Raw genomic sequence first — 21,782 nt, forward strand, 5'->3', positions numbered from 1 at the left:
GAGGTGTTGTGTAGAGAACTCCTTATTTCAACTTCATGAATCAGCTGTTCTTTGTCCACTGTGGAGCTTTCAAAGTGAGGGACAGGCATAGTCAGAAGTAGGGTTGTGTCACTTGTGTCCAGTTGGAACATTCCAATAGAAAACAATGCAATCAAACTGACGGTCTTTGTGTTGCATTTCCAAGGACACAACGTTAAAGTAAAATAAAAGGTGACAGTCAACAGTGGATAAAAATAAAAAAATTCATAAGCTTCTCGCTTACATGAATGTTTTGTACACTTGCTTGTGATGATTAGTATTTAAGTTTAGTGAATTGGTGTATTTTGTCACCCTCACTGTCAGAGCTCAGAGGAAATCACCAGCAGTAGCAGTTCAAGCAAAACATGTTGTTTGCTGCAGCTCAACAGTCAAAGTATTGCACGCTTATTACCAAAATACAAATAAACAACATAGCTGATAAAAAACAAGATAATAACATGTGCTAATTTGCTTTCAGTAACATGTACACGTGTTGAAATAATCATATGAATCATTAATTAATTAAAAAAACAAATTGACTTGTTCAGAAGAATAAACAATAAAACAATATATGACATTATAAAATAAATATCATTGGTAGCTTTGTCACATTCTACCTATGCCAGTCCTCAATGCCTATGTGCAGTTTAACATAGATTGACCACGTCAGTGGGTAGAAAAACGTGGGACAGACAGAATGACTGACTGACAGACTGACACACTGACAGTTTCCGTGATTATGTACAGCATACCATACCATGACTTAGTCATACCAAAACATTAGAAAAAAAACAAAACATTTGGCCACAGGGGGAGCCACAGCGATCGGTCGCATTTTAGCCATTTTTAAGCATTTTTCTGTTGTTATAGCGCCACCCAGTTGCCAATCAGAGTTAAATTTCTCCAGCCACCTTGAGGCGTCCTGTTCTACATATCTGCCAAGTTTAGTAAAAATCGACATGGCGGTTAGGCCTAGATAAGAAATTAGCTCTCTTAGCGCTAAGAGCTTCCTAAGAATGCTCTTAAGCCTCCTGTGACAGAAAAACACGTTTCCCAGATCGCTCTTAGCTTGAGAAGATCTGGTGGTGGGAGACGGCACTGGCCTCTGCAAGGTGTGTGTGTTTTTTTTGTTTAAATATAATACATTTCCTCTTGATTCTCTTACCAAGACTACTTCTTATTTAGTTGTAGTCTTGTTTTCATCATGAAAATAGGTCATTAATAAATATTTATCATCTTAGTTTTTCATTAGAATTATTAGAACACACATACACACGAGCAGCAGGGAATTAGTGCGTTAGGTAGCAGTGCTCTGTGTGACTTATGCGCTGATTAAGTGGTGGGTGATTGATTTGCCTGACATCGATTGATTAAGTTTCAGCACCGCGGTAGTGGCCAGCTCCTGCTAGGAGCTTCTTAAAGAGCGATCTTAAGAGCGATCCTAAGAAGGGCATTAAGAACGCATCTGGGAAACACTTGGCAACCCTTCTTACCAAAGATGTTCTTAACTGTGCTCTTAAGTCTTAAGATCGCTCTTAACTGGGAAACGCGGCCAATGGCAGTGACTGAGAGATAGCTTTTTCTTCTCATGGTAACTTTCAATGTATGGTTTAATAGGCTAATTAAAACCTAGTTGTTCATTAAATGAATTTCAAATTACATTTTAGACACATTCCTATTCTAATGTTACATTTTTAATTTTTTTTGCGAGTACTCAAGTACTGTAGAATAATTTAATATTAGTACTTAAATATGGAAGTTACTTAAAATGTCCATCCTTAGTTGATATAAGTGTGAAATATAAAAATGTAACATATTTGTGGTTTGCAGAAATGTACAATGCTGACATTTTCTTCTGGTGACTGGGCTGCTAGGACTCATTTTTAAGATCTTCTTGGCAGTCTGTCAATCTCTCTAACAAAACATTGTGCCTTATGTTGAATGCAGTATATTAAATAATTTTATTCAGATTCAGTCCACACTGTCTGTGCATGGAACGTTTATGAATTCTTCTAGTTCAGCTTTAGTGCCATAAAAAAAGAGATGTACCTGTCATTGGAACACCTTTCAGTTTAAAGAAAATAAATGTGGCTTTATTCCTTTAACTGACTGAAAATAGTCTAATGAGAAGTCAATTTGTCAGTGGGAAATGTTGCGGAAACTATTTAACTGAACATATAATATAGAGACAAGACAGTAAAACAGGCTGTCATTGAGATAAGTGATCACAGTAGGTTCTCTATTTTTTAATGTTTGATCACAACACACCAAAGAGCCGTAAGGATTAACCCAAACACTTAAAACTGTTATGTCACAGCCATGGAGAATACTTGATTGTGATACTTAATCGATGCTTAGTTGCTATGGTATCATTACATGAACAGTGGATATTCTTTTTAGTACCTAAGCATTGTGTGTTTACCCAAGCACTGAAGACACAAGAGACATGTTATCTGAGAAATGGAACAGCTGTTGACACTAAATGAGAGTGGCCACAGAGTGAGAGGTCATCCTTGCTTTTGCCCCCAAACAACTGCATTACCTCTCCAGGCCCCTTGGCCACGTTTAGGCCACCAGATGACTCCAGTTGTTGCCTCCCAGGGAAAAGGCATCCCTTCCTCACCCTGGTGGTCTGCGGTCATCTCATCTTTCATAGAACAGAGGCAGGAAGTACCCACGAGGATCAACAGATGCAGGGGAAAGCCACAAAATGGCTTCCTCCTGAGCTGGCCATGTGGCTCCTGTGATTGTAAAACCTTTGAGCCTCAAAACATACTACACATAACACAATACCATATTCTCTAGCACTCTGACATAATGCCTCAATGAAATTGACTTTCTTGGAAGATGTCTTGGTGAAAATCAGTGACAGGTAATGTGGACTCAGTCACAATACAACAATGGCTACGGTTACACACACAGTAATATTCTCCCATTATTACGAATATGACAATATTTGGAATTTTAAGCAGGTCGTGTAAACAGCATATCCCATTTAAATATTCTGAATGAGGCCTCTTCCAAATGTAGCATTCTTGATAAAGACATGTGGGATGTGTTGGTATTATTCAGGTTTTAATAGCATTACTAAAATATGTAAACAGTGCATTTGGACTATATGTCTCAACTGGGGTTTTTAACTGCATTTTGCAACACACAGCCTATTGTCTATTTACAGCCATCTCTTTGTCTTAATATGGATATGCTGTACACAAACCATTTTGCTAGCAGTTTCCAAGGCTGGTGTAGAAATGCATGCAGAAAAAGCTCGCCCGCTCCTTTTCAAAGTCGTCAAATACCCCTACTTTGTCAGTGATTTTGGTGTCAGACACTGATGACAAAAGCCACCCTTTGTGTCGGTATGATACGCTGCCAAGCTGCATCAGTTTGCAATGCGGCCAGACGGAACCTTTTGCAGTGTTATGATATGCCACCGGTTGGCCGGACGGCACCTGTCATGGAAGTATGATACTGAGACGGGGAGTGTCAGTTTATGATATGGCTGGATGGTACCAATTGCAGCAGTATGATATGCTGCTGGATGGATTCATTTTGACGCAACACTGCCACTAGAGAGGTAATATAAGGAGCTGGAGAGTCCCATAAACTCTTGACCAAACCATGATGTTTTATTTTAAAGCTCAACGTGTTCTTTTGTTCCTGCGTTGGTTGCAGTGAGACAAGAGACAAGAGACAGACCCGGTGAAACAGTTAAACTATTTCTCACCTAAAATGTTTTAGAAACATATTTTAGTGTCATGTTCAGCTGTAAAAGAGAGAATTTGTGAACAGGAAGTGGGTGCCATACTGTTTCTTGCACAGTGAAAACGAGTCCGAAAAAAATGGGAGAAACTGAGATCAAATGGTAAAACTAGGCAGTGCTGATCAACTATAAACTAAGATTCTCTTTCTGAGTTGCCTTTTTCTCACCTTGAATGTTTTCACAAACATGTTTTATCTTACCCTTAAACTGTAATTGTTTCTTCCCGGCTGGTTGCCATCGTTTCAAAAGGAGAAGTTCACATGATGTCATTCAGCAGTGGGAGTGTTTATTGTTCTGATGCAGCCAAGTGCATTCTGGTAGTTGTAGGTATTCTACCTCTTCAGCAAAAGCATCTTTCTTCTTTGTTTTTTGCTGGTCACATCACACCAATTTCAAAAGTATTTGCATCTTTCTACTGCATAGGCAGCCCAGTATTATTAAAAGGCCATCTTTCCTGCAGTGAAATACTTCTTTAATAGTGCAACTGCAAAATCCAAGTAAATGAATCAATGTCAGTGGTTTTGATAGTGTGTGTGTGTGTGTGCGTGTGTGTGTGTGTGTGTGTGTGTGTGTGTAGTAGAAAAGTTAGAGTGCTTATTCAGACAAAGAAAACTTTTTTCTGTAAAGCAGAAATGATTTGGAGTATGGACCGCATCGAGAGAGAGAAACCTGCTGAATGCCAGAGTAAATAAATAAAGTAAATAAATCAGTGGATAATGTGAAGCAATTGTAGGGGTGTGCATAATCAGGGATTTGGAGGCTGCTCACTCTGCTGCTCATCTTCTGACTACAAAACCAGGCCCGACCCCCTCCTTTCTCTCGCTCTCTCTCTCTCTCCAGCCGGTGATAATCTGTTCCAGTACACTTGCCATGAAATGAGCGATGCAGGACTCGTAATGCACTGGACAGGCAAAGCCTAACAGATAACATAAGCCCCCTAACCCCCCCCCCCCCCCCCCCACTCCCAAACCACTCTGCCTCGACCCCCTCTCGCCATTACCGGCCCTCATCCCCTTCCACTGGTGTATCAAGGCCCTTCAGCTGTAAACAAGAGGAGGAAGATTTGGTTCATTACAAGGGGAGTTGTTTACTTCATCTGATATATAATATCTGTGGCGAGCTGTCTCGTCCCTTTATGCTTGCGTCATATTTCATCTTGACTCGCTTGACCTTGGCTGTCAGGCATACAATGAGAGGCGGTTGTTGTGGGTTTTGTTCTCCGCTCCTGTTTATAGTTGTGATTGTCATTTGGCTAATGTATGCGTGCATATATACACATGGGCCTTGAAGTGAAAGCCTTGCAGAGCTGACAGTGGTAGTCTGTAGTCTCACGGGGTGAAAGCAAGAAGGCTGTTTTGATGGCAATGAATATATAATTTTTTGCATTATTTTTCACGTTTCTTCTATTTCCTTTGCTGTAGCTATCTTCCTGTTAGTCCTCTCTCTTTTGCTCTCTTCCCTTTAGCTCCTTTGATGTGGCTTTGGTTTGAATGTCATACCATCTGGATGAGTTCACTCTGGATGAATCTCTCCTCAAATGCTCAAATAAATATATCAGGAATATAATTCCATATGTTCATGTGCTTTACTTTAAACCACATACATTTCACTCCCACTTACTCGCTTTGATAAACTGTGCGATCATATCTCTAACAGGAAAAACTGGGTCTAACAAAGAATAAGCAACACTCTTTTATTTCTACACAGTGGCCTAATATGTTCATGTGCAACAAAAGTTTTAATACTGTGCAGAACTATTTATTGTGACGCTATAATATGGTACAAGAAACACTGATAATGACAAGCTCTCCACAGGGCCTGTTGAATTTATTGTGTGATTCAAACTGTCGCCCTTATTTAAAAGAATGCACTCCTCCAAAGAAAACAATCCCGGCCCTGCAGCATTTCATTTGGAATCTGCACAGATCAAAAAACTTCATGAGGGCAAGGAATGTATTCATCTCTGTGAGTGACTATTACATTTGACTGTTGACGGGGGACCTCCCTGGCAGCATGTTTGACAGCAAACAGCAAACAGCCCCGGCTGTGATCGATAGATTCCCGACCCCTGTCTTCCCAAGTGCCTTGTGGTTTTGGAGGTTCAGAAAATCCTCCACGAAGCGGGCCCTCCCATCTCGTCTGAACCAAACATTGTCCGGGTGGCTCCTGCTCCCATGCTGCTTGCTCGCTGGAATGCCGGCACGCTGAGGATAACAGGGTTTCCTAAGATCCGACCGGGATCTCTCTAATTTGGGCATCCACTCCTGCCACTTCCCCTGACCAGAAACCACTTTAAATTGGTGGCCACGTAGAAGCTGGCATTCCCCTTTTCCTCCTTTTTTAATGGTTTGTTCACTTCTGCGGCTCTTTCTTGGTTACTCTTTTATTTCTATCTGTCTCCTTCCACCTCTGTCTTGGCTGAAACTAAAAAGCAAGTTTATTTCCGCACTGTATCATTGTCCATCATATTAAATTGTGGGCTTCATGCACAAACACAAATCCCCACCACCGCCACCACCAGCGTCAGTGCCACTCCACACATACAAACACTATCAGTGACAGGCATGGCACAACAGCAGTGATGTGTTAGCACTCTCCCAGCTGTGTGTGTGTACTAGCAGGTTGTTCCTGCCAGTAAGCACTGAGAGAGTGACAGACCACCCACCTGCTCTGGCTCTTCCTATTGATGTCAGTTTGGCGTCAGTGGGAGGGCAGCTAATGGGATTTCACTATCAGCACCTCCGTGTAGCCACCATGTCAGCTCTCCCTCCTCCATAACGCCACGCACAGTCAAGCAAGGTAAAACTGCTCGGCTCGGATTGCTCAAGACTGACTGTGAAAGGCATAAGACGTTCAACACAACATAAAGCATTTTTCAAAACAGACACTGGAAAGCAAATGGTGACTCACAGGCAACGGAGGTGCTGAGGGCCCAGAAATAAACTTACCTGTAAGTAAATATCAAAGTTTACCACAACCTGTCCCGCAGTGCAACACCTTTCTGAATAACATTTTAAGGCCCTGACATACAGAGCCAACGGTTGGCCATCGGTCAGTGTTGGGCCGTTGATCAGCGTCTGTCACCTTTGTCGGTGTGTGTCCTGCACCCTTCACCTTTTTCGGCCCCCTTTGGCTTTTGGCTGATTCAGCATGTAGAATCAGCAACGGCAGAGCCCGTTGGTGAATAAAATCACCCTGTCAGTTCAGCTCAACACACGACAAGAGAAATGGAGATGAGGAAAGTAAACAGAGCTAAAATCAAGAGTGAGTGAGAACAAAACAAACTTGTTCCATGATCTTGTTTCTTTAACAGAAACATGCCCTGGTGGGTTGTCTTATTGTTCACTGGCACACAGTAAATATGTTCTTTTAACATTGGATTGTGTTGTTAATGTGTTTACTGGCTAACTAGTGTCAAGACGGTCTTTCTGTTTCTCTTTTTGAATGAGGAATACAGGGTACAACCGTCTACTGGTGTGGAGAGTTATTTCCTTTCATGTAGGCGTAGAACTTACATACTGGTTGGCCATTCGCTGCAGTCTTTGCAGTGTGTTCGTGTGCAACATTTTAGTCGAGACACAGTGACGTCAGCTGAGGCAGCCGGGGGCCTTGCGTTGCTGCTAGTTCTCTGAAGTTGGTTTGGAGTGTCTGGGCCTTACTTTTACAATACTTTTCAGAGAGTAGTGGTGTTACTGGGCAGCAGTAGCTGAGCCTCACTTGGGTCGGAAACCGGAGGGTTGCCACTTCAAGTCCCCATCCAAATCAAACATGTAGCTTGGACTGGTAGCTGGAGAGGTGCCAGTTTGGCTCTTGGGTACTGCCAAGGTGCCCTTGAGGCAATGAACCCCCTGCTTGGGGCACCTATCCAAGGCAGCCCCCTCACCCTGACATCTTTCCATTTAATGCATGTATAGGTCCTGTTTGTGCATGTGTGAGTAGTTCAAGCCTGTGTGTTTTTGACAGCAGAGTGAAAAATAAAAGGGAATTCCCCCTTAGGGATTAATAAAGTGTATCTTCTTATCTTCTTCCTCTTCTTACTAATTATATATCTCAGTAGTGGTGGTAGCATTGCTGTTTTCTGAGTCAAATAGCTTTTAGCTCTATCAGTGATCAAGTAGTGCGGTAGCATCCACACAGTTTTCCCAAGCATTTCTAAAGCTCAAGTGCAGCGTAGTTTCTGCGGAGGTCTGAGACGAAACTGTTTTAAGGATTAGTAAGTGACGTCATTGCCATAGACAGACATGTATATGTGAAGCTGACAGAAGCACTTCCGTATGACAGTGTCATCACGTTCCAATCCTCGGCCTGATGTCTCTGCTGCAGGGGAACACTAATACGCAAGCTTGCGTTCACTTGTTGGAGTGATGGCAGAAGGTAAGGGTGGAGAAGCACATGCACACACACACACACACACACACACACACACACACATGAACATACATATAAACTTGACACCAGTTTTTTTTTATTACATGGAACATGTTTGTTTGTTTTTGCCATGCTGTTTTTTGTGGCAGTGAGAGCTGAGAGAACAACTTCTTGTTGATTAAACATCGAACTTAACATCCTTTGCCTGTCTGTTTTACTATTTCCACCACAAGTAAGTCTGGAGGGTATCATGCATTCAGTCGTGTGTGTGTGTGTGTGTGTGTGTGTGTGTTTGTGTGTATCCATCTGTTTGCAGCTCATCTTGCAAACTACTGGACCAATCAATCTAATATTTTGTGTGCACATGTATGACTTTATGCTCAAGAATCACTTGTGGTTGCGGTGATTCACAATGCTGAAAAACCTGTTTTATTAACTGTTTTACACTGATGTTGATGGTTGACTCCTCATTCCTCTTAACTGGCCGGAAGGGGCTGTCAGTCTTTCGGAAATCAGCTAAGCTCGACACGATACGAAATGAATTAGCCTCTGTTATTGTTATCTTTACAGCCATCTAGACCTTAAAGGAGCCCGTAGGGTCATTTCCACTGGGCTCAGCTCCATGGCCCAGCGGCCACAAGGTTTTATCTGTCCAGTTTACAGTATCATGCCACACTGAGAGCATTTTGAGAAGCTGAGTGTTTCAAAAGCAAAGCAGTTTGGCTGCTCAATTTTGTAGACTTGCACATTTTGGTTGATTTGGTCATTTTTTCCTTGATATTTGTGCCTGTAAAATAAATATGTCGGCTACTGTAGTAAATGATTTCTCCTTTTTTTGTCTATTTTAATTGTGTTTATTGGTCTTATGTCCTGCTATGTTGTGCTATAGTCAACAGACAAAATTATTACTGTTCAATGTCCAGTTATAGATGACATGCATCAAAGATTTCTGGCTGTGTTTTAGTTTGTTGTTTTTAGTTCATTTAATGTATGATTGTGTCATATTTTTGGTGAACAGTGAACTGAGTGCATCAGTTTTGCAACTCATGAACTTAAACATGAGTGCAGCCACTCTTGCGACAGTTAACAATGCTAATTTTACAGCACCCAAGGATTGTTCTTTTTCTTTCTCTCCTCTTCCCAACTACTACAAGTTCAAAGAAATATAAAACAGCACCTCAAAGAGGACACAGTGTAGCTTACCAGTAGCCCGAAGCTGCACTTTTGGAATAGAAGAGCATGGATGTATAAAGAGAACTGGATACAGCATTGGAGATAGGGCCACATTCACTTCTATGAAAGTTGCTCAGTGGCGCATGAGGCAAAAGTGGTTCGACTGCTGTGTGTAAAATTACTCAGATGATTGGCTCTGCCTCTGCACTGTGCGGCCCGTAGAGCAGGCAATTATAGCATATGTACATGTATAAGCATATGTATTTTATATTTTATGTTTTTAAACTGCTCCATAATTTGGGTCACGTAGTCCAAATAAATTTTCACACCCTTGCATCAACAGTATATCTTTACTACACCTCCTTCTGCATAATATGATATATTGTTTATGTGGTAAAACAAGTGCCCATAGATTTTTTTTTTTTTTTTGGCTTTTAAAAGTAATCATTGTGATTAGTTTACAGTAATTCATTTAATTTGGGAAGTGGGCAGTGGCAATAATTGGGGCCTGGGGTTGGATGGGTCAGAGGAGATTCTAAAAAGACTAGCTCAGAGCAGCTCATTTAAAAAACATAAGAAACTGACAGTTCACTGTGAACTTCGTTCAAAATTGAAATATGTAAATATGAATGCGAACTAGGCACCTTCAATTTGTGTAAACTCAATTTTAGGTTAGCTCCTAGTGTGTTAGTGTGAATGTGCACAACACAGACTTCTACAGAGCTGCACTGAGTACTGAATGATCAAATTATCTTTTCAGTGAGTACAATGTATGGAGTTACTGAACAACAATCACTTTAAGTCCCCCTATGTAGCATTCACAAGCAGTGGCACCAGCAAGATTCTATTCCATTGTACGCTAAAAGGCGGATTTTTTTCTTCAGCATGTTACCGATACAACACCACCATGAAACTCTGATTAGCCTTTCAAATACCAGCCCACAGGCTGGGTTTACACAATCATCATTGCAGCTCTCCTGCAGGAGCTCATATTTCAACACATTCTCACTCAGACCTCGTCACATATCAACCTCTGATCATGGACTTTCCACGTTGAGATATGACATACAAGGTACCCTAGGCGTGTTGGTTGTTTTGGGATGCTGTGTCAACTTCAGCCTGTTACATGCATTATCTATTTTCAAAATACTCTTCTGTTTTCACAGGAAATGTACAGTTTGCAGACAGTCTTTCAAAATAAATGCATTATGTCGGTACAAAACCACGGATTGACGTTTGTTGTTTTTTTTACTTTAACAACAAACACAGTTATATTTTGCCCACACACACACGTGGTTGGGTTTAGGCAACAAAAGCACGTGGTTGGGTTTAGGAAAAAAGAACAGGGTTTGGCTTTACAGTCTTATGGGAAGCGAACACCGGCCTCCAGTGTTGGGCAGTAGTGTCACTACAATTAGCTACTAATTACTAATTTAACTGCATACTCAATAATGTGGTGGCAATGTCACTACTTTGAGTCAAATAGCTTTTCAGTGGCAAAGTCAATTTAGTGACTGAGTAGGGCGGTAATCCACAAAAGTTACAAGCTATTTTCTTCCCAGGAAAAGCTCTGAAGTGCAGCCGGCTTTTTTCTGGTCTGGATAAAAGTAAAGGCAATAAAACTGAGGATAAGTAATGTGACTGATGGCAGCAACACACTGAGGCATATAGATGATAGGGTTGCCACCTATCCCATATAATACGAGATTGTCCCATATTAAAAGATAAAATGTACTGTCCCTTACTGATTCAATACGGGACACAATTTGTCCTGTATTTGTGTGCACACCCTACGCTACTGCATGAACTATGTTTTCACATGCTGGGGATGGCATGAGAAGTATTAAAAAGAGTTTCGTCCCCGAAAAGGTGCCCGATTTTGACATTGAATGGTGGAAAAATGCATGCAGATTCAAACACCAGTTATTACGGTAGTCAGTAAACACATCGCCACTGAAGACATCATATGATGTACAGATGTTATCAGGAAGCACGACCAGACGCAGCAGCATCAACAACAACAATCTAGAGGCGGCAAAAAGGAGAGGAGACCAGCGGCCGCGTTAAATTGTATGTTGTGTATGAACTTATTTATTTTGTGTGAGCTGGCAGTAGACTTGACTGTGTGTGTGTGTGTGTGTGTGTGTGTGTGAAGTGAGGTAAAGTAGGCTAAGTATGATTGTAACATGCAGTGCGTCTGAACTGAAGACCTAACGTAACGTTATAAAAGTCAGTGAATGTTAACATTATGGGCTCTAGTTTGGCAGACCGGGCCAACAGGGAGTGGCCAGGCGGATTTTGTAAGTTTAGCACACCGTGCGTCTAGCGCAGCTACTCCTCTTTCCCACCTCTGTCCCTCCTACCTGCGCAAGTCGGAAAGAGGGAGGAGAGAAGGCGTGGAGTGGGTTTTACACACATCACACCAATCAAATGAGCCCCTCTCCTCGCCCTTAAATGCACTGCGCAAAGGCGTAATGAGAGTTTACTCAATTCGCCATGGCAGAAGAGAGCAGCAGCGTCAGACGGCCAAACTTCTCCCAGGAGGAAACTGATGTTTTGGTCTGGGAGGTCCAAGCTCGCAGTGTCCGAATATACGGAACTGCGAGCAGACCTCCACGGGCTGATGATGCAAAGGTAGCCTGGGAGGAGGTCACCACAATTGTAAATCAATGTTGCGTTTCTCTCGTGCGCGCTCTCTCTCTTTCTCTCTCGCAGTCTCACTCTGTTTCTTTTCTTTTGACTTTTCTAAGATGACAGATGCTGAATATATACTCCCTATCTGATGCTGTGGCTGTTTGTGGTTGGCTGAGAGGGATGTGAACTCATTAGTTTTGTTAATCAAATCAGGTTGGGTTTCCATTACGCGTGCCAAACGGTGCCAATCCCCTTTGATCTGACATCAGATGTGACAGGACAGTCGATATAGAGATACATTTATGTGCTGATTGCAGATAGTTGCATTGAGTAGTGTTTTTTTGGGTATTTATTGCATCGTTAATGTGCCTGATATTCTGGAAACCTGCCTGTGAGGTTTTGGTGACGTGTGCGCACTGTCCGCCGGTCAGCCAAACTTCGGCTTACACCAGCTGCGCTCTGTCTGCGCTGACAGTAGACCTGGTTTCAGCTGGCGAGCTTTTAGCACACCTTCGGCGAAGCCTTTTGGCACAAAACTGTCACTGCGGCAAGCTGCATCTGTCGACACCTCCCCCTGCTGCGCCGCCACACCCATCTCAGCGCACCTCGGTCTGCCAAACTACCAAACTGAGCACGCCTCAGGTTGCGCTGCTCGAAACTAGCTCTGCACAGGGTTCACCACCCTGCACCACCCTGCGCCCCGCCGGGAAACTAGAGCCCTATGTCACTGTTTTTATATCTTTCATTGGTGAAGCTGTAAGGTTGACTGCTTTGGTAGCATAGGATTTTCCTGGAGGCATAGGAACCTGAGACTGTGTTAAAATAATAAATAAATAATAAGTAAATGGTTAATAGTTGTGTGTGTTAACTGCTGTATTTTGTGTCAGGCTGGCACCAGTCACTGCTGTGTGGGTAACCAATGAATTTAGTAGTTATAAATGCAGACCATCTGATTAGATGATGCCCTATGTCACTGTTTTGTATGTCACTGTTGTTAGTGAAGGTGTAACTTGTTATATTAGATTACCATGAGATGACAATATTATCACTATCTTTTGTGAGTGCACTTTATAAATGTAGGCTATTCTTTGATTTTAATAAAGTAGCATTTTGTTGATGTTGTTTAGCCTTGCTGATGCTGTTGCATGGGCGATACAGTTATTTTTATTGTATGAAAAAATAATATCTGCAGTAGAAAGTTGCACTTTGGAAATTTGGTTTGGTACATAGTGATACATGGTCTGAACAGTTTAGGAACCTCTGATGTAGCACATTTCAAACAGAGGCAGTTACATAGAGCATATAAAAAAGAGCACAATGACTAAATTATATAAGTATATTACCAAAACTGATGTTATTTCTTTAAGAAACTATTCACTTACTATTGGGTCCGTTCTTGCAGTTTTTCTCATGTTCTCCTCTGCTCTTATTCTACCCAGGCTCCTGAGGCGGAGGCTACGGAGGTGGATGAATGAGGGGATCACGGTGATGTCATCCCTTTGTTTGATTGCCACCTTTTGTGTCAAATATCAGTTCAGTATTCAGTTATGAGTTAAAACTTTTGACCAAAAAAATCCATCCTAACTCAAGCTAATAAGATTAAGATATTTTTGTCTTCCTCAGTGGATGGATGGTTGGTGATGTCACTCATTTGTTTGATTGCAACATTTTTTGTAGTAAAAGCTGGTCAAAATACATGAAAAAGTACTCCCCGTTTTTTATTTCATAATGATAATATTTAATGATTTTTCACCACTGCACTGAAAATGTCCCCGATTTTCATCTCAGAAATCTGGTCACCTTACCCTATGGACAACAGCTAACAATGATGTACGATCACCAAAGTACAAAACTAGAACAAAATAGGCTAATGAACTCCCAGCAAACAAGGTGACATGATGAACAACGCAGCTAGGAGCTAACGTTAGGCTAACTTTAGCTAACGTTAGCTAGAGATGTTAAAGATAACTTTATATTTCTTTCCAGCAAAGTGACAAAATGTTGCCTCAAACATGATGTTGACTTACCTTAGAACAGATGTAGACATCATTGTTAATCTTATTCACGTTGAGTTGATGTTGTGGTCTACCACACAACTTTATTCAAAGGAGACACTTTTCTCGGTTGAGATGTGGTTTAGGAAAGGGTAAAAAATGCACCTCGTTGCCCAGCCTCTCAGGATACCTTGTGCGAGTTGCATGTACCCCATGCACACCGTTTGACCATCTTTAAACTTCAAATCTCTGAAAAGCTCATAAAACTGAACAAAAGTGACTTTTTGTAATGCATTTGAATAGACGTCAAGGCAGAGAATGTCCAAGTGTATGGGAATGGCTATATGCACTGTGATTGGCTCATCGCGTTTGAGGGCGGGACTTACACCCTTAAGTGTGCATATAGATATTTGGAGTCCATGTCATTGGTTCGACAGCCCATTGGTTCGACATCCCATTAGTCTGACTTGCCGCGGTGCTGAATGGCTCGCGGCGGGCGTATAGTGTGCTGCGACCGGCTTGAGGCGGAGGAGGCTCACGGCTTATGTGTTTGTCACTTTCTTTTTCATTTTAACCCACACCATGATCTTTTCCTGACCCTAACCAAGTGGTTTTTGTGCCTAAACCTAACCAGACCTTAACCACAGGGCATCATGATGATTTCGGAATGGACTTTGGAACAATGAGATTAATATGGTCGGAACAATGGGATGTCGAACCAATGGGCAGTTCCCGATATTTGTGCCCGCCCACCACATTTCAATTAAAAATACGGCAGAGGAGAAGTGCAATTTTATAGACTGTCTAACTCCAACAGAACAGCTGTTATTACAAATGACCAGAGTTGGGTATAACGCGTTACAAAGTTACAAAGTAACGGGTTAGAGTACTTTGATTACTTTTTGCAGTAACGGGTAACATAAAGCGTTAGTTTGCTGTTTGAGTAATCAAATACTTAAGTACGTTTTCAAACAAGACATCATTTACTTCCGTTACTTTTAGAATGCTTTTCCTTCAGCTCCGAAACAGCAACGGCTGTCGTTTGGTTCTAATAACGGAGATAACGTTAAACCTATCAGTCTGAAAGAAGCCACGGAGCTTGTGGCTAGCTACGAGTTCGGAGAAATGCTGCCGTTGTCTATGGTGGAGTCTCAATAGGTGGAGTAGGACTCGCTGACAGACATATTTCAGACTCAGGACTTGCATTATGCCTGGTACACGCTACACCCTGGTACTCACCAATTATCCCCGGTCGTCTTTCACGGCGTGTGTGATGTCATCGGGTTATTCTTGTCCTGTTTTTATTACTTTGACTATTATTTGAGTCACTGTGTCTGTTCATGTGCCAGCCGACATGTTGTTGTAGTCACCTAAAAGTGTCAGCAGATGGCAGGAGCTACATTTGAAGCGCCATAAGTAAACTATCAAGCTACTGTATCTTCCACAGGAAGTTCTGACAAATGTTTCAGAATAAAAGCCTATTTAGAAAATGGAGGGATTCTCTCAGCGGAGGTTATAAGGGGCTTTTAATTTGAAACAAGTGTTGAGTTTGAAATGACGGTGCGATATGTTAACTTTACAAAGACAACGGAGCGGATAAAAAGTAAATATATAAACACACAGAGGGATTAATAAATAACGGACCGTCTATAATGTGGTTTGTTTCAAATGAAGCTGGGAGCCTCTGCAGTTGTGGTGAGTATAAGCCCCGCCGCTATTTGTTAATGTTATTATTTTATGTCAGACCGTGAGGATGTACCATTGTTTGCTAGCTTGATGCTAATGACAGTAACGTTAAAGTGCCTCTGCTGTTTCACACAATCATTTCCCCCTTTTACTCTGTGTGGTAACATCCCTAGAGGAAATATTAAAAATGCTGGGGTGTTGTTGTCATACAGTTGTCTACGGCAGCAGATTGTTCTGTGTTTCTACTGGTCAAAGTGACGGCTGTGATGGGAGAATTGGATCTCAGTGAAGGGCAAGTAGTCCATAACTTTAATTTTGGAGACAAAAAAATGTAGGCTTAGCGCCCTGTGGTCCATTGCCCAATAGGAAATGTAGAATACTCAAAAGTACTTTAAAAGTGCTTGAGTTAAGTGCAACACATACCGCCGCCGGTGCGGCGCTGTGGCCAGCATGGGCTGCCCCCCAATACACACTGGCAGCGGCGCGCAGCGGCACCGTCAACATGTATTTCCCACCCCAGCCCTCTAGGTGGCTGTACCTACACTAGTTGCCAACGATTGCCAACTGCTAGTAACAGAAGAAGAAGAGGAAAAACTCTGAGGCAACAACAACTTGAATTTCACGGGTGAGTTTCTTATCAAAGTCGTCTTATTAAAAATTTGAAACAACCGGAGTTGATCCTACAAGACGAGATGTACATAAAAGGCTTTTCTCGCAGCGCCCCCATGAGCACCGGCCGCGCTGGAAATAGAGCAGTGGGCTGAAGCAGAGCGGCGCAGCGCGTCGGCCGGCGCCAGTGTGGGTTGGTTCATAGAATATAATGGAGGTGGGCGTTTTGACGCGCGGTGTACGGCGGCGGTGTGTGTTGCACTTAACTTTTCTCAGGGAGTAACGTTTGAAGTACTTTTAAAGTAATTGAGTTACTTTACTCAGGGAGTAACGCAGTAAAATAACTGGCTACTTTTTTAAAAAGTAACGCAGTAACGTACTTTGATTACTTTTAAAGTAACCCATACACAACACTGCAAATGACCATTACGCATGGCTTTGGCTAATAGTGCCCACACCACTAATCATCACACGTAGGCCTACCTGCAAACCATCATTGCGGTGATACTTCAATCATCATCATAAATGATAATCATCAATAAATTGATGATTAATTTATAGCTCTTATATTAAAACAGACAAATTGCTGCACAATTCAAGATAAAACAAAAGATCAAGAACATGGAAAATAATGGCTCAAATGTAAGCTAATTTAAAAGAATGGTAATGAAATTCATCACGCATAGGCCAAATAATTAAGTGGGCTAGCCTAATTAAGATTATGAATGCACCTACATGTGTCTACTGCAAAATAATAACATAATCGCTAATATTAGCACATGTACAAACAAGGCCTAACTCTAAATCTCTCACTGTATATTTCATGTCCACCTTGTCCCATTATTCCCACTCTGTCAATCTAAATTATGTTGCAAGGACACAGTGGTCCAAGGAATTATCAGGAACTACTGTATAGACCGTTTAGTTGTGCTTTCTTACAGTCAGTGAATAGTTAGGAGTAGTAAATGTTAGTTATACTGTAACGGCTGATGTTACCAGTTAGAACTCGAAGTGGTGATGAGGTATCAAAATGTAGGTTATGAAAAGTTTTTTACAAAAAGTTCTTAAAACTTCAGGATCCCTGCATATAGCCTCCCCCTCTTACTTCTTCCAAATGACAGACCAAACATTTTGCCCATGTCTGTGATCTGATGTTTTCATCCTTAATATAAATTATGCAACTGTTTACTATGATTGACTCCTTTCTCCTTTACATTCATGTAAAGAGTAGCATAGGACTTTAAATCTTATAGCTTAGCTTGCTACATTTCTCTGGGGGTAGCTTTAATGTAGTGAAATATTTTCCAAGTAGCTTGCCCAACACTGCCGGCCTCCCGAGTGCAAATTGGTGGGTGTTTGACCCTTCCACCACCCCTCTCACCCGGCCTACTCGGATTTACACCATCTTAACTTTTGTTGTTTTCCCGCCGTGTTTCCCCTGATGCCGTCGGGTGCCATTAAACAATGATGGTGACTGGCAACATATCATGTCGACATGAAAGGACGGCTTTTTTCATTGGTGTTTGACGCCGGAAGTCAATGCCCAAGCGCTGGTATTCAATAACTTCAGAGTGAGACCAGGTTGCATTTTTGCAGAAAAGTCATACAGAAGAATAAATACACCACACAAAAATAATTTCTGTAGTGATGTCAACATAACAAATATATCTTAATAAGTCATAGAAGAGTGGACTGGCAAACTTGTTTCAGACGTGTTTTCTGTGCTAAAAATAAATCAATATCCTGGAACTGTAGGAAATAACTCTAGATTCAGTCCCTTTATTCACAGTTCGTGTGCACATGCTCACTGTAATGGTTCACTACAAGCCGGAGACAAGGGTAAAGTTCTTGTATTAAAGGGACAGTTAAAGTAGATAGGGATAGATTTTTTGAAATGTGTTTTTGAAGGGGTTGTATGAGGTACTTATCCATGGTCAGTGTATTACATACTGTAGATGTCAGTCGGCATGCCCCCAGTTTGGAGAAGCAGGTTGGAGTATGACACAGAAGCTAAGCAATGTACTGCTGTGGTCAGGGGGCAGCAACAGCACTCATTTTAGCCATCTAAAAAATATATCAATTTTAGTTTGGTGAACATGGGAGCTGCTCATCTACTGCTGCTTCGATCAGTTTGTGTAATTGTATGACTTTGGTGAATATGAGCAACTCCTTTAAAATGTGCAAAAGTCACACAATAACACAAACAAAATAACAGCAGCTCCTGTGTTCCAAAATGTTAAATTACTGTATTTCTCAATAGAGCATGGCTATGAAAAAGCGATGTACCAGCTTCATTTTCCCATTAGAAATCACTATCTGAAATGAAAGTAAAGCAGTGAGAATATTCTAAATATAGTGTACACTTAAACTGGTATTGATATTTTTTTAGGTAGGACTTTGTTTAGGTGGCTAAAATACATTTTGTTGCTGACCGCTCTACAGCAGAGGGGTATTCCAGAAAGCGGGTTTAGTGAAAACTCTGAGTATGTTAACCCTGAAATGAGGGAAACTCTGGGTTTTCAGTTCCAGAAACAGAGGTAAGTCAATCTCTGAGTCAGTCACCATAGCAACTGACTCTGTGAACCTAACCTGCTCGCTGGCAGGTTTTCTGTAAGAAACCCTGAGTTCACTCTGTCTCCTCCCTACTGCTGAGCCTGAAGCAAGCTGGCAGACAGACATGGGTTGTCCGTATGTAGGAAATCTGATCGATATCGAGGCAGAATTAATTCACAATGCTTTACGCTGGGAGAGGATCTTCAGAACCCGTTTAGATGTGCTATCATTCCCCAATGAATATCTGTTTGAACCGTTCCGTTTTTCATTAGACTCAATCATTTACCTGCCACACATATCAAATCTGACACACCGCGGATGTGAGCTCTCATCAGAGCAAATGTTGTGCATCGTGGTACGTTTTTTTTTTGCCAGCGGTAGCTTTTTATATGATATTGGTGGCCTTCATTAGCTATTTAATGACATAGCCACTGACTGACAGGTTATTTAAGCTACTTTGTTTAATAAATCAAATATGAATAAAGCTAAAGAAAGGTACAGTCATGGCCAAGTCAAATATGCCTTACCTGTTTGAATGATGTTTTTATATTTCATTTTAAGCTGCTTCCAAGTGTGTTTTTCCCCTGTGAGATTGCACCTATATGAAAATCAGATTTTATTACAAACCACTCCACCACTTTTTCCACGTGTAAGCCTATGCTACGATTTCAATTTAGTGTGGTTACATGTAAATTAATGGCAGGGCTCTCAAGTTTTGATGTTAGTTCAGAGTGAGATTTTTGCTGAGTGGTGAAATTTCAAATAAGTCATCAACCATCTATATGTGCTTAAAATAGCTGATGAAATTAGCAAGGATTCTTTTTTAATATTTTTTTGGGGGACAGTTAAGTGTGAAAGGGGGAGAGAGACAGAGGGAGTGACATGCAGCAAGGTGCCACAGGCCGGAGTCGAACCCGGGCCGCTGTGGCAAAAGCCATATGGGATGCCTGCTCTATCCACTAAACCACCAACATCCCATTGAAGGAGATTCTGCCTGCTAAATTTCACATGCCGCTTCTCTGTCCTTGGCAGCTTTAGCGGTGTTACTTTTTTTATGAAATATATGCTCATATTTGCTGTAGGCATTCATGAGCACCTCCAATTCCACTGGTGTAAAATAAGTTGATCGCTTTTTCTCTCCAGTTGCCATGGTGAATCGAGGTATTGGGGCTCCATTGATGATGGCTTTTTATTGTGGTTGTGCACGCGCTTAACTCAAGGTGTACCTACTCAGAGTTGATTGAACTAATTAGAATCAGCTGTTCTGGAACCAGATACTCAGAGTTTCCCATCTCAGGGTAAGTCAACTCAGAGTTCAGGATTAGACTCAGAGTTTGTTGAACTTCCTACCTGGAATACCCCTCAGAACATTGTTTAGCTTCCATGTCAGACTCCAGCCTGCTTCTCCAAACTGTCATCTACTGTATGTAATATACTGTCTATGAATAAGAACCCCATACAACCCCACTTAAAAAAATCTTAACTATCCCTTTTGGTTTATCAAACCACTCCTAACAGTGCTGAAAAAATTTACAGATGTGTTGCAATGTCTTAGAGAAAACAACGCTCTCACTCAACAGCCCCTGTAACAACAACAACAACAACAACAACAACAGAGATTACATCACACACACACACCCCCCACACACACTCCACCGACCAACGGAACACTGACCATACATGTACTGTGCATTCCTGTGACTGGCACAGAGATTTGAGATGACAGACTGGCTCCACTATTTCTTAACTGCCAACTGTGTAAAACCATTAAAAATTGCAGGTACAGTGCGTACAGGTATGCAAATGTTGCCCATTTCTTCATGTAACTTTGCTGTCTGGTAACTCTGATGTAGATAATTTCTTTTCACACTTTTATTGTCTAACTGCGGTTTAGTTGGATGTCCTAGAAACTTAGAGTCTACAGTAACAGATTTTGAGCAGAGCTGGTCCACTTTATTATGTGTACAGATAGTGAAATATAACTGTGTAAAGCTGCCACAGTCTTTTAGTGTTTCGCTGCCACATCCACACAATCCACAGGCTGAAGTTTTGTGAATGGTGACTAATCAGTTCAAGGTGTTAAGAAGAGTGTAGGAGCTGAGAGAGCCTGGAAGAAATGAGTACCTCATTACTGCATCTAGTCACTATTCCGTCACCTGGCACTGTCATAACAACATTGCACTTTTAAAGCCTTGCCTCACCTTCTCTTTTTCTGTGTCTCACTTTGTGCGTTTCATTTCCCAGCCTTCTGTGGCACTCTCTTTCTCTGTCTTTCAAAGTTTACAACTACTGTCTGAAAGTTCACACTTTTAGTTTGGTGGTAGCGTTGCTCATTTTTTTTTCTTTTTCCTTCTTTCTTTTTTGTTCCTTTCTTCCTTGTGTGTTGCTCCACATCAGAGATCCAGTCAGGGGCCTTTTGTGTCTGACTTTGCCCCAAAGGCAGTCGTCTTGCAAGGCAGATTAATAATTACAGAGTACACAACATCGGGGAAAACAATTTCAACATCTTTGATGTCAAACATGAGAGAAACCAAAATTACAAAGAAAAAAAAGGATGACGAGGAAAGGTCTTGAAAGATGGTCTTTCTTTCTGTCTCCCTCTCTCGGCAGTATTTCCTGTTATTGTTGCTTTCTACTGTTTTGCAGTGCATTAAAAACATTAAGGAAGACTTAAAAGAGAAAGGCGTCTGCCCCTGGAGGGCTGTATCTGAGAGGTGGCATGGCAACTATTCTTTGTGACAATGTCACTGAAGATGAGAAGGAGCTATATATAATGTTTTATAGGATTTAGTCCATCTGTTTACATGTTTGGGCACATCAATAAGCTCATGAGATGTTTGTTTTGTGTCACATTAGAATAAATAGAAACCAGGGCCAAATATAGGAGGACAGAGCTGTCATGGCCCTGAGTTATGATTATGGGCTGTAATTGAAAGGTTGAGGGTGCTCTTTCCTTTTGCTTCCCTATGAAAATCCCTATAACT

This window comes from Epinephelus lanceolatus, chromosome 3, assembly GCF_041903045.1.
Source record: "Epinephelus lanceolatus isolate andai-2023 chromosome 3, ASM4190304v1, whole genome shotgun sequence".
Lineage (NCBI taxonomy): Eukaryota > Metazoa > Chordata > Actinopteri > Perciformes > Serranidae > Epinephelus > Epinephelus lanceolatus.